Source organism: Equus asinus, chromosome 12, assembly GCF_041296235.1.
Source record: "Equus asinus isolate D_3611 breed Donkey chromosome 12, EquAss-T2T_v2, whole genome shotgun sequence".
NCBI lineage: Eukaryota > Metazoa > Chordata > Mammalia > Perissodactyla > Equidae > Equus > Equus asinus.
The window spans coordinates 51,421,532-51,434,291 of NC_091801.1; the positions used below are offsets into that span (position 1 = coordinate 51,421,532).

Sequence of the window (12,760 nt, forward strand, 5' to 3'; positions counted from 1 at the left end):
GCTGCACCAGCTTGCATTCCCACCAGCAGTATATGAAAGTTTCCTTTTCTCCACATCCTCTCCAATGCTTGTTATTTCTTATCTTTTTAATAATAGCCATTCTGATGGGTGTGAGATCATATCTCTTTGTAGTTTTGACTTGCATTTCCCTAATAATTAGTGATGTTGAACATCCTTTCGTGTGCCTGTTGGCCATCTGTATATCTTCTTTTGAAAAATGTCTGTTCAGGTCCTCTGCCCATTTTTTGATTGGGTTGTTTGTGTTTTTAGTTGTTGAGTTGTATGAGTTTTTTATATATTTTGGAAATTAACCCCTTATTGGGTTTATGTTTTGCAAATATTTTCTTCCAGTTGGTAGGTTGTCTTTTCATTTTGTTGATGATTTCCTTTGCCATGCAGAAGCTTTTTAGTTTGATGTACTCTCATTTGTTTATTTTTTCTTTTGTTTCCCTTGCCTGAGGAGACATGATATTAAAATAAAGAAGCAAACAGTTTAAAGAAAGTAATGTATAACAGTTCTATACTTATTGTTAATATATTAATTCACTCATTCATTGAACATGTCTTGGTGTTTTCTAGGTACTTGGGATATAGCAGTGAACTAAAATAGACAACATCTCTTACGTTCCTGGAGAATGTATTCTAATTAGGAGACGCACCCAAGAAATGAGATGTATAAGTATTAGAATGTGTATGTGCCCTGGAGAAAATTAAATCTAGATACTTAATTTGTGGTGGTGTTGGAATTTATTTTGGATGGCCTTGAGAAGTGACAGTTGAGCAGTGACTTGAAAGAGTTAGTATTGCGCATATTTAGGAGAAAAGCAGTTCTGATTAGGTAATAGTGAATACAGGGGTCCTGTGGTAGGAGTATGCTTGATATGTTGGAGGAGAAACAAGGAAGTCAGTGTGGCTGGAGCAGAACAAGTGGGTGAGAATAGTGAGACACAAGGTTAGAGAATAAGATCTCAGAGGACCTTTAGAATCATTGTAAGGACTTTGGCATTTATTCTGAGCAAAATGGGGAGTATTAAAAGGTTCTGACCAAAAAAATGGCGTGATGTAACTTACGTTTTAAAACGTTTCAAAGAGTTTACTTTGACTTTTTGTTGAGATAGATTAATGAGGAGAATGAGAAAAGAATGGAACTTGGGGGACCAGTTATGAAGTTATTGCAATAATTTAGGCAGGTGATAGTGGTGATGTAGATTAGGGTGGTTGTGGTGGAGGTGGTGAGATGTTATTTCTGTAGATATGTTTTAAAAGTAGAATGAAAAAGATTTTCTGGTGGAACGTATGTGGGGTATGAGAGAAAAATAATTATTCCAAGATTTTTGGCCCAAGACCAAGTGGGAGGATGGAGAGTTGTCATTAACTGCTGTAAAACTGTTGATGGAACAGTTTTGGGGGGAAGGTCTGGAATTCAGTTTTGGCCTTGTGAAGTTTGAGATGAATCAAAATACAAATGCACTGAAGCTAAATATGTCTGTTCTCTTAATTTTTTCCTGTGATACTGTTTATCTTCTTAAGATAGTAAATCTCCCTTGGGAGGGCCAAGTTGGACTTGCTTTACATTGAACTCTGCTTTGAAGTAGGTCAGACGACTGTATGTGATTAGTAATGTTATTGCCTTTCAGTGGTTACAGGAGCAAAAAGGATAATTTGCAAAAGGAAGTCCATACAGTAGTGCATGGCCTCTGGAAATTTACTCGCAAGGATCCTAAATAATTTTGTCCATTAACCTTAGAGTTTTAAGGAATTACTAACGAGAATCTGAGAAATAGGTAAATGAAGCTTTATATTTTGAACTTCTTTCTCTGGAATCTTAAGAATTTCTCCCCTGAAGAGTGTTCTACAGTGATTTTCATATTACTATATTTCACTGGTATTTTGTTAGTATTGCCTCTAGTTTTACACCTTCAATTCTCTTCAATTTAGATAAAGCATCATCTTCTTCACCATCTGTTAGCCTTAATATAATCATGCTCTTGACCCCTTCCTTTTATTAGATGCCCTCTTCAGAAACGGTTGTGTTCTGGGGCCGGCCTGGTGGTGCAGCAGTTAAGTGTGCACGTTCCGCTTCGGCAGCCCAGGGTTCACTGGTTCAGATCCCGGGTGTGGACATGGCACCACTTGGCACGCCATGCTGTGGTAGGCGTCCCACATATAAAGTAGAGGAAGAGGGGCATGGATGTTCGCTCAGGGCCAGTCTTCCTCAGCAAAAAGAGGAGGATTGGCAGTAGTTAGCTCAGGGTTATTCTTCCTCAAAAAAAAAGAAAGAAATTGTTGTGTTCTGTTCTCCATTTTAAATGAAACCATCAAGGTGAATATGCTTTCCATTTTAAGAAAAATTAAACTTGCTTCCCCTCATTTTTAAACCATAATTTTACTTAAAATTTATTGAAATGATTTTGTAGTTCTATAATTTATACATCATAACTTTTAAGTTCTTTTAAATAAGGGAAAAGAAAACTTTCAGTTGATAGTCTGTTTGTATTTACTCTATTGAATCCTTAAGTCAATATGCAATGGAAAATAATTGTCCTAATTAATATCACTTTTTATAATATAGAATAATGATACTCTTTCAACTCACTTTTTAATTTTTATTAAAGTTACTATATTTTAACTGAAACAATTTATTTTTAGGGAAAAGGTAGGTTAACAATGTGGTACTAATATCCAAGAATCCAGTGGGTCCCCAGATTGAACAAAGTGCTATAGCGCAGACTAGCGGGAAAACTTAATAACTGCAGAAATGTTCACTTTCATTAATCTTGCTGGCTACTGTTTCAAGAGTTGTCTTTTATGTAAAAATTACTTGGAGAAATTTAAGCTTAAAATGCAATTATGAATTAAGATAGGATAAAAAGTCAAATATTTATTATGAAGGCAACAATTACCAATTCTGCTAATCAATGTACAATTAAATTCTTCTCAATGTCTAATTTACTTTGGCAGCCAATCTTGTAGTTTTTTGATAAAATTTAATTTAGAACAGAAAGTTCATAAGACAAATCACATGCTTTGATGAGAAGAAAAATAAAAACAACTCTACAAAAGATGTTCAGCTAATTGGTTACCTTTGATATAATTGCCTGACTCCCTTATACATACCCTCCCATAAAAAAGAAAAACCCTAAAAGTTATATTGTATTTTACAAAATATATTTGTATGAAAATTCAGTAATTAGTTCTTAGTTAACTAATATACTTATGTTAAATATATATTTACCTTCAGTGTGCTTACAAATATCAGTAAATATTTTCAATAGTCCAATTAACCTTAAATGGTTACTAATCTAACATTCCTAGCTATACATTTTCCATCTCCTCCCACTGTTTTTTTCTTTTCCGTGTTTTTATTTTGAAATATTTCAAACATGTTGAGAAGTTAGAGAATAATACCAACCAGTTCCACAAATCTTGACATTTTGCTCTATTTTCTATTTTTCTTTTTTTGAGATACAGCAGTTATCTTGAATACTCATCCTCCCACACATTTTTATTTGTATAGTTTAACTTTATACATATATACTGCTAAGCCATATATAGTATTATTTTGTAAGGTTTTTAACTTTACTGTATATTACACTGTATATATTTTCCTGAAACTTGCTTTTTTATCTCTATATTTTGTTATCGCAAAATTTAGATTCATTTAAGTCTAATTCATTCATTCATTTTGACTGCTGCATGTAATTCTTCTGCATGAATATGCTATAGTTTGTCCCCTGTCATGTTGACTTTAGGTTATCTAAATTTTCTTCTAATAGAACTATTGCTCAACCAAATCCGTGTTCATGTCTTCTTGTGCTTGCTTGAGAATTTCTTTCAGGTAGAAGTAAGATTTCTGGGTCCTAGAGTATGTAGATAGCCATTTTCAGTTTGACTAGATGTTGTAGAATGGCTCTTTAAGCTGGTTGAAGTAACTGACAATCCTGAGAGGAATGTTTGTGAGTATTGCTTCCTCTACTTCCTCTCCAGTGCTTGGTATTGTCACATGTTGCCAAACTGAAGAGAGTGAAATCGTAACTCCTTGTTTTACATTACATTGTTTTGCATTTTCTGATGAGGTTAAGCACCTTTTTATTTGTTTATTTTCCACTTGGATTTCTCTGCGGAACCGTATATTCATTCCTTGACCTATTATTCTACTGTGATGTTTGTCTTTTTCTTGTTAAACTATGGAAGTTCTTCATATATTCTGAGTGCATATCTCCTGTTAACTGTATACATTGCAATAAAACTTCTAGATCGTGGTTTCTCTTTTTACTTTATTTTATCTTATTATTGTACAATTCAAAAGTGTTTAAACATTTTAATACAGTATAATTTATTTTTTTATAGTTTGTGTGTTTTGTATTTGGGTTAAGAAATCGTTTGTCTTCCTGATTTCATAAAAATAATCTTGACATTTGTTTTAAAAGTTTTGAAGTTTTCCTTTCATGTTTCATTGTTTAATCCATCTGGGATGGATTTTTTTTTAATATGGTGTGAGGTGTGAATCTATTTATTTTTTTCTAGTATGGATAACCAGTTGTTCCAGCTATATTAATTGAATAGTGCATCATTTCTCCACTTGTTTGTAATATCAACACTGACATATATGAGAATCTGTTTCTAGAGCCTCTGTTATGGTCCATGATCTAGTTACCGTCTCTCGACTAATACCACCCTGTCTTAATTTCTATCACTTTATAATAAGTAGAGCTAATTCACATCAAACTGTTATTTCTCTTCAGAATTATCTTGATCTTTCTTATCTTTGACTGTTTTATATTCATTTTAGAATTGGCTTGATAAATTTCATGAAGAATGTGGTAGGAGTTTTCATTAAAATTGCATCGAACTTTGTAGATTTAATTTGGCCAGACTGACATCCTTGTGATATTTGGTCTTCTCATCCCCACAGAATGTATCTCTTCACTTATGTAAGAAAGTAATTCACTCCTTTTTTCTGCTTTTGCCATTAAAATTTTTCTAGTTTCACAAATTGAGTTGGGGAATTTTTCTTTTTTTTCGTCTCTCTATAATGCTTTGAATAAATTTGAGATTATTTATTTCTTCCGTGTTTGGTAGAAGTCAAATGTAAAGCCATCTAACACCCCAATTTTTGTGTGTGTGTGTGAAAGGATTTTTTAAAAAGTTTTCACTGTAGTTTGTGCTCTTCTCTCTCTCTCCCCCTTCCTTCTTTCCCCTGAGCGTATCCCTTTCTTATTAACAATTTTGTGATTGCCTTCATGCAGCGTCTGGGTTCTCCAATCCAGAACCAGGTCTTCAACTTGCCTCCATCTTGATATTTAGTAATATTGCAAATTAATATATTAGTGATATTTTAAATTAGTGATCGTGCAAATTCATGTATACAAACCAAGACTGTGGTTCAGTGTCTTATTACCAGACTGTGTCCCATTTGCCTAAGCCCATGGCTCCAGGGAATCTGTAGCTTGAGTTAGCTTTCTACAGCATTTTTTAAGCTCCTTTTATTAATAAAGAAGGTCTTGGGCATCAAGAAGTGAACCTAACTCCAGATTCTCATTTTACATGGAGCACTTTTAGCTCTTCTATTCCAAAAGAGCTATGCTCTCAGCCACTGGTGCCTGGTTTTTGACTGAGTGCACAGTGGGCCTGCGGCTTCAGCTCTACTCATCTCCTTTCACTTCTTTTCTATTTTAATTTTAATTGAACTCATTTATTTCTATAAGCTAAAATTTTGGGTGCAGAAACAAAAATCTTTCTATAAAAGCCCTATCTATATAGCAGAAAAATGTTAAAAGTTGATTTATATCAAGGCATAAAACAAACTACTTAAAAAAGTAGAGAGAAAATAGAGAGTTAGGGAAAGTAGAAGGAGGCATAGAAGTTCAAGTTTAGGCAGGGTGGTAGAGCTCACTGTAATTTTTAATTCTCTATAATTTCCCTGAGGCTTTGTCAGTTAAATTGCATTCTGTTTTTTTTTTTTTTCCCCGCAATTGTGTGTTTTGTTTTGATAATTAGTAGAACAGAGATCTAAAATTTTTGGTAATATCGATTGCATGGCAATACAGTAAATGATTGTATTTTCAACTTAATTGTCTTTCATTTTCGTTACCATTTCCTCTCTTTTAATTAATATTTGGTATCTCAAATTGCAAAAACGTGGGAGATGAAAGCTGTTGAAATTGCTCCTCAATTATCTGATAGCTCAGTTTTCTAATTTAATTGGTTATTTATTGTAAGTTCATGGAAATCAATATTCAATGATCTAGCCACTTCACTTCTCCTATTTAATTGGTTGAAACCAGTTTTAGTTTCACTTGATAACTCTGTTTGATGCATACTCACAAAGTGAATGAATCTCTCAATACTTATGATACTGCTGTCTGTTTCTTTTCAAAGGAACTAGCTTACTACTAATATGCTATGAATAGCATGTTGAAGTTCAACCATAGGCAGTAGTGGTTTTTTTTTGAGCAATTACACAGATTGTTCTTTTTGACTTTCCAAATTGACTCTGTTCTCTAGTTTCTGATATGTACCTCAGGGCCTCCTACCTTTGATTTGTGCTATTTTTTTAGATACTGACTTCAGTAAATTTGATATATGCAAAACTTGGCACTTTTAAAATAGTTTCTTCAAGTAGCATCAACTCTGGTTAGCATTGTCATCTTCCCTAAAGACCTACCCTGGCTGGACTAGATTCCTTTTCTATCCTCTCCAGCCTCCCATCCCACACCTCTTGCCCAGAGCAGAGGAATCAGCCATTTTACCAGAAACCTGAAGCTCCCAGTACTTCTCTTTCTGGGTATAGATCTGTTCCTTACTTTGTATTTTGGCAAATATTAATCTCTGAATATAGCTGATAATGTTCAAATCACAGTGTAAGAGGTGTATTATATTTGAAGTGCCTCTCAGTTTAAATTCTTTTATCGGTAAGTTGGCTTCTTTTTTCCTTTTTGCCATTAAGGCGATAGATGGGTTAAGGGAAGCTATGAAAGGATGAAATAGGAAGCCTGAAGCTTTTTACTTCAACCCTGAAGGTACTTGGGGGAAAGTGTTAAGTATATGGAAAAGGGAAGTTGAGGAAAGCCTACCTCTTTTATCCTTGTACATTGTGGGGAAGGAGAAAGAAGACAGAGGTAAGGCCAGGAAATGATCAGAGGTATGTTCTAATCTCTTTCCAGGCTTTGACCCAGGAGGAGGATGCGTGTTGGCTAAATTGAAGGGCAGCTTTTATCCTTCTAAATATTTGAGGTTCTTGGAAGAGATCACCTTTCAGGATGCCCTAGCACCCACCTCCGGCATAAGTACTTCAGAGTGAACTCGGCAGTGCGTCATGGTTAGGCTAAGAAAGGGCCAGCATTAGCTTTCCAGAACTGTCCTTAGTTCCATTGTGGCATGGAGGAGACAAAAAGTAGCTGCATGTCCCTGTCACGTCACTCCCCCCATAATGAGGGATGAGGTGACTTTACAGAAAAGGCTGCAGAATGGATAGCTTGGGCCACGACTGAATAGAGGATTATTTAGGAACTAAGAGGAATCAGCAGCACCTTCAGAGCTGAAGTGAGATCAGGTCAATAGTGGAGCACAATCCTGTCTAAGTTGAGAAGAACCAGACCATGAATTAGATGAGCTGGAGGTTTCAGCAGCAGAAACCACACAGAACACCTATACAGTTTCTTGGAAAACAGTAAAGGAACAGGTAGAAATATCATAAATAGAGAATTTATCCAAAGGAGCTATTTAGCAGACTAAAATTTAGTGGGTGGCTTTAAAAAAAAATTTGGCTAGTCTGCTGTTGAGGAAAATTATATCAAAAATAGAGAAATAAGCTACATTTCTTTGCAAGTAATTTTTCAAAGCGACAATAGCTAACAGAGAAGAGTTATAACAACTGAGACTTGCGGATGTTCCAGGTTAAAGCTTCTTCTGTACTGCTGCTATCTCTTGAGAGGCTTATGGAAGACACTCTCAAACTTTCCTGCTTCAGCCTACAAACGTGGCTGTAGCTAGAGGTGCCATGTTTGCATTCATGGGGAATCTGGGAAAGTCTTGCTGTTTGTCTTGGGGTATCAGATGAATTAAAATTTCTGATTTCTGTTTTGTAATCCAGAAGCCTACTATATAAAGATTACAGTGATCTTTTAATTGCTTAAGGAATATATTTGAAAACCTGCGTTCCTTTTATAGCATTTATCATAATTGTAATATAAACCATATCTGTGCAATTATTTGTTTGTTACAGTCTCCCCCACTATGCTTTAAACTCACAGCAAAATCTCAGTCTGTTGAGCTGTATTCACCAGCTCTGGGCATAGTGTCTGGCACACACTAGGCATTTAGTGAATATTGTTTGAATGAAGAAATAATTAATGAGTTAGTGTTAATAGTTGTTTGTCCATCTATAAATAAAATGGAATTTTATGGGCTGAATTAGTTTTTATGGTAAGTTATAGCTTCACCCAAGTTTGTCTACTAACGCTGAATGTAGTTTTAATCTTTTGGGTTAATATAGTAAATGCGTAATATTCAGTGGTGTCCTGGTAAATGCTAACAACTGGTTCTCTATAGGAAAAAGCCTTGATCTGTGGCATTTGCCAGTTCCTTTGTGTAAATAGACCCACCAGGGCTTGTTTCAAGCTAACTCACAGTACTGAATATGGTGCTGAGAAGAAATGTGCGCAACTGGTTCTTATGACTCAGTGAAAGCTGGCTCCACAACAACACTGAAGGACTTTTACATGCAAGCTTTAGTCATGCATTGTTCTTCACATACAAAGACTGTGCTGGTGACACACATTCACTACAATATGTGCTTTAAAAAGATTAGTTAAGGTAGTGCTATCAACTGTAAACGATAAACTCAAAAAGTTTCTGTAGCTCAACATAATAGAAGTTTATTTCTCACTACGAGAAGTCCACACTAGTGTGGCTGATCAGCAGACGGCTCTCTTCCAAGTGCTCATTCAGGTTCCCAGGCTTCTTTTTTGGGGGACTCTTTTATCCCCTAGGGTCTTGAATAAAGAGCATGATGGTAGAATATGAGTATTTTTTAATGGTCATGGAAATGGCACACATCATTCCACTTATAATCCATTGGCCAATATGGCCATGACCATCTCTAACTACAAGGGAGATTGGGAAATGTAGTGTTCCAAGAGAAAAAAGAAGTAAGTTTAATAGCTACCAGGACATTTTACAGTTTTCTAGTCATGCGATAGGTTAAACTAATCAATTTACACTCTTGTCTGACTCATGTACACATTTATAAGCAGGCTGGCAATGATTAGAGGTAGAGTCTAGCAAATTGTTTTATCTGTGCAGAGCTAGCTTGATCTTATGAGCTTGGCTTGTTGTCTCATTAGCACCCGTCTCTAACCAGTAATTCTTCCCTTCTCTGAATTACTCTTTTATTTATTATCCCTATTTAGATGAAAATCACATAATTTTGCAGAGCTTTACATTTCTTTAATTTATTGTATGCACTTAACATAATTTTGTTTTTTGCTTTCTTTGACTATTTAGTGTAGCTATTGCATTTACCATTTTTATGGTTTTAAAGAGGTATTTCTATTTTACTTAGTTTTTTTCCTCCCTTTCAACTCCATCAAGGATGTTTGTGGAATGTAAGATATGGCAATAAATGAAAAATATGGGTCATTAGTGAAAATCCTGTTTCTTAATATTGCTATATTACTTTGAAAAATTTGGCATATTTAGAACTGAAGCTAACAATATCTTATAACTTTGAATCCTTTATGTCTTTGTATTATCAGAGCCTAAATGTTTTTGGTAATTATGAGGACCACCAAAACTAGTAGGCTCTAACCATGGTGATTTACAGGCATATATATTACTAAGATATTTTTAGCAGTCTTCATCGTAAGATACATTTGATGGTTAGCTTAATTGGTTAAAGGGTTCCATTAACAAAAGTCCTGTGATTTTATTCCCAAATTAGTTAAATTTTTTTCCATGGACACAGAATTTATCTCTAATAGACAATTAGTGAAAATTCATCTCATAGCATGTATGTGTGTATGTGTTTGTGAGATGTAGTTCAGTATCATCAATTTACAAATTAAGTTGCTATGTGTATAAAGGGCTTCTTCAAGAGAAAGTCTCAGTCCCCTGTACTACTTGAAGAGAGTGGATTTAGGCTTCCTAAGCTTTAAAGATAACTAAACGATTAATCTAAGAGTGGGAGGAAATAGTTAAAGAAGAAAAGGAAAGTGAATTGGGTATTAGGATAGAAGGATACTGGGAGCTAGCAGTTTAGGAGGGAGCATAGGATCTAGTCAGAAAAATAGCAGCCAATATGGATGCCCAGAGAGTACAGGAAGGGTATTAATACAGAGTCTTTAATAAGAATCAAACATAATCCTTCATGCCCTACACTCATTTTTCTTATATTAATATCCACTGGCTGTTAACAGCTGAGGAAAACAAAGCCCCTAATGCTTCCAGGTCTTTTTCTCATTGTGCGCTGTGGAGAAATGATACTATTACTATTTGTGTGGTGAATAGTTCATTCTGAGGTAAATTGTCAGGGTTCATGGCCTGACAGAGCCACTCTGAGGAGAACACAGGTAACCCATTCAACATATTGAGTTGGGAATTTCTCCCCTAACCAATATTTGTCTAACTTTATCAAGCATCAAAATCACTTGTAGGATTTGACAGAAAAAAAAAATCACAGATTTCTGGGTCGTGTCCCAGAATTTCCTATTCGGTAGGTCTGGAGTGGGGACCTATGCGATTGCACTTCTAATGAGTTCCCAGGCAATACTGCTGCTGCTGTCCCAGGGATATTCTTTGAAAATCTCTGCTCTAGAAGAGGTTAAGTAACCCACTTACCTTGTGACAAGTAATGAAGCAACAATAGGTTGTTTCTGCAGGTGTTTGTGATTGGATACTTGTCTGTCATAAATTCTCATTTCTGTTTCATTGTCAATTACCAGGCACAAAAGGATGTTATTCTTTAATACTCTTGAATTTATATTAATATCCTTGAATTATATATCATATAGCATATATTATCACTATAACATGAATAGTAATTTGTTTAAAATAACACAGAAAAGTTGAAATTCAAAGAATTTTAGCATTATTTTGTGTCTCTTTTAAAAGAGATCTGCAATACCTACATTTGTCACAAGATGGCATCAAAAGCCTGAAGATCTTGGTTGAAATTTGATTTTTGAGACTACTGATGGGTTCGATATGTTTACATTTCGTGTGTCTTCAAACCAAAAGAAATTTGAACTATGAGCTGTATTTTAAAAATCTGAGTGAGATTTTGGTATTTTCATATCCAAAATACTTTCCTATTTACTTATAAAAATAAAATAGTCACTTATTTTGACGTTATTGATGACTAATTGTTTTGGAAATCAATGAAACATAAATCTCAGTGCAATAATATCAGATATCATATCTCCTCCAAAAGGAGTTCAAATTAATTCAAGTCAGTAAGCATTTAGAAAGTCTTACTGTTCTATGAGTTATAAGGACTAATTATGCAAATAATTATGCAAAGTCTATATCTTTGCACCCAGTCAGGTTTGAATTTAGTTGGAGATAAAAGAAATGTATGTGCAATTCAAAGGGAACAAACTAATAAAAAATGATCAAGTACAATGTTGTGTGATATGGACTATACAAACAATATAAACTGGAATAATGGGTGATTAAGCAAAAAATTTAAATGGTATTTTATAAAAACATCCTTGTGTCAGTTGAAAACACCATGTTGAATCTTTTACTTTAGTTATCTATATCATTATGGTTTATTTACACTATGAGAAAATGTTTAGCAATCTGGAGAGCTGTGTAAGATTCAGTATTTGAGTAAACGAAACATCAGAAAACACTCACTTGAAGTATGAACTCACCTTTCATTTCATGAACATATGATTTTATTTTTTCTGATTAATTGAAAAAGATTTTTCAGAAGAGGGTGAAGGTTTTCTGGTACACAGATCTTAGTTATAATATTCTTAGATTCCTGGAGTCTGAAAAGCATATCTATTAGAAAATTGAGTGTAGAATGGTGGTTACCAGGGGCTAGGGCAAGGGAGAAAAGGGGATTTGCTATTTCATGGGTATAGATTTTGAGTTTTGCAAGATGAACAAATTTTGGAGATATGTTTCACAACAGTGTGACTGTATTTAACACTACTGAACTGTGCACCTAAAAATGGTTAAAATGCAAATTTTATTTTTTATCACAATTTCAAAAAGCCCATGTCCTCCTACAAATTATGAGTAATTAAATAGTTTTTACTGAGCATCAACAATTTTCCTAGCTTTATTTTAGCGATTAGGGGCTACTTAAAAGAAATGAAAGCCCCCTCAAAAAGCCTGTAATATAATTGGTGCTAGATTAACCTAATATTAGTAGGTAATCTACTGAAAGTCTAAACATCCATCCAGGCATTGTGCTAGACTTTTTTTTTTAGATTATTTCTAATCTTCCATCCTCAAAACAATACAGGAAAGTAAGAATTAACATTTCGATTTCTCTATTTTATCATTAAAGATGCTAAGTTTTATAGACGTGAAGGTTCAGTATTTTGTTGAAGGTTGCAAAAGTTCTAATCTCGCAGTTGGTATTTAAACGCAAGTCTGTCTAGCTTCAAAATCCATTTCTGTATACTACACTATGCTCCTAATTTAAAGAAAAACTAGTTAAAGAATACAAATAAACAACTAGTAATTTGGCAGTCTACTTTGGTATTTCTACTGTCTTTCGTTATAATTATTGGACAAAAGTAAA

The 12,760-nt window shown here is 34.4% G+C and overlaps 1 protein-coding gene across 40 annotated transcripts in view; it reads left to right on the forward strand.

Moving 5' to 3' along the window:
• RIMS2 (regulating synaptic membrane exocytosis 2) overlaps window positions 1-12,760 on the forward strand; it is a 572,997-nt gene that overhangs the window by 175,100 nt on the left and 385,137 nt on the right. The window lies entirely within an intron of this gene.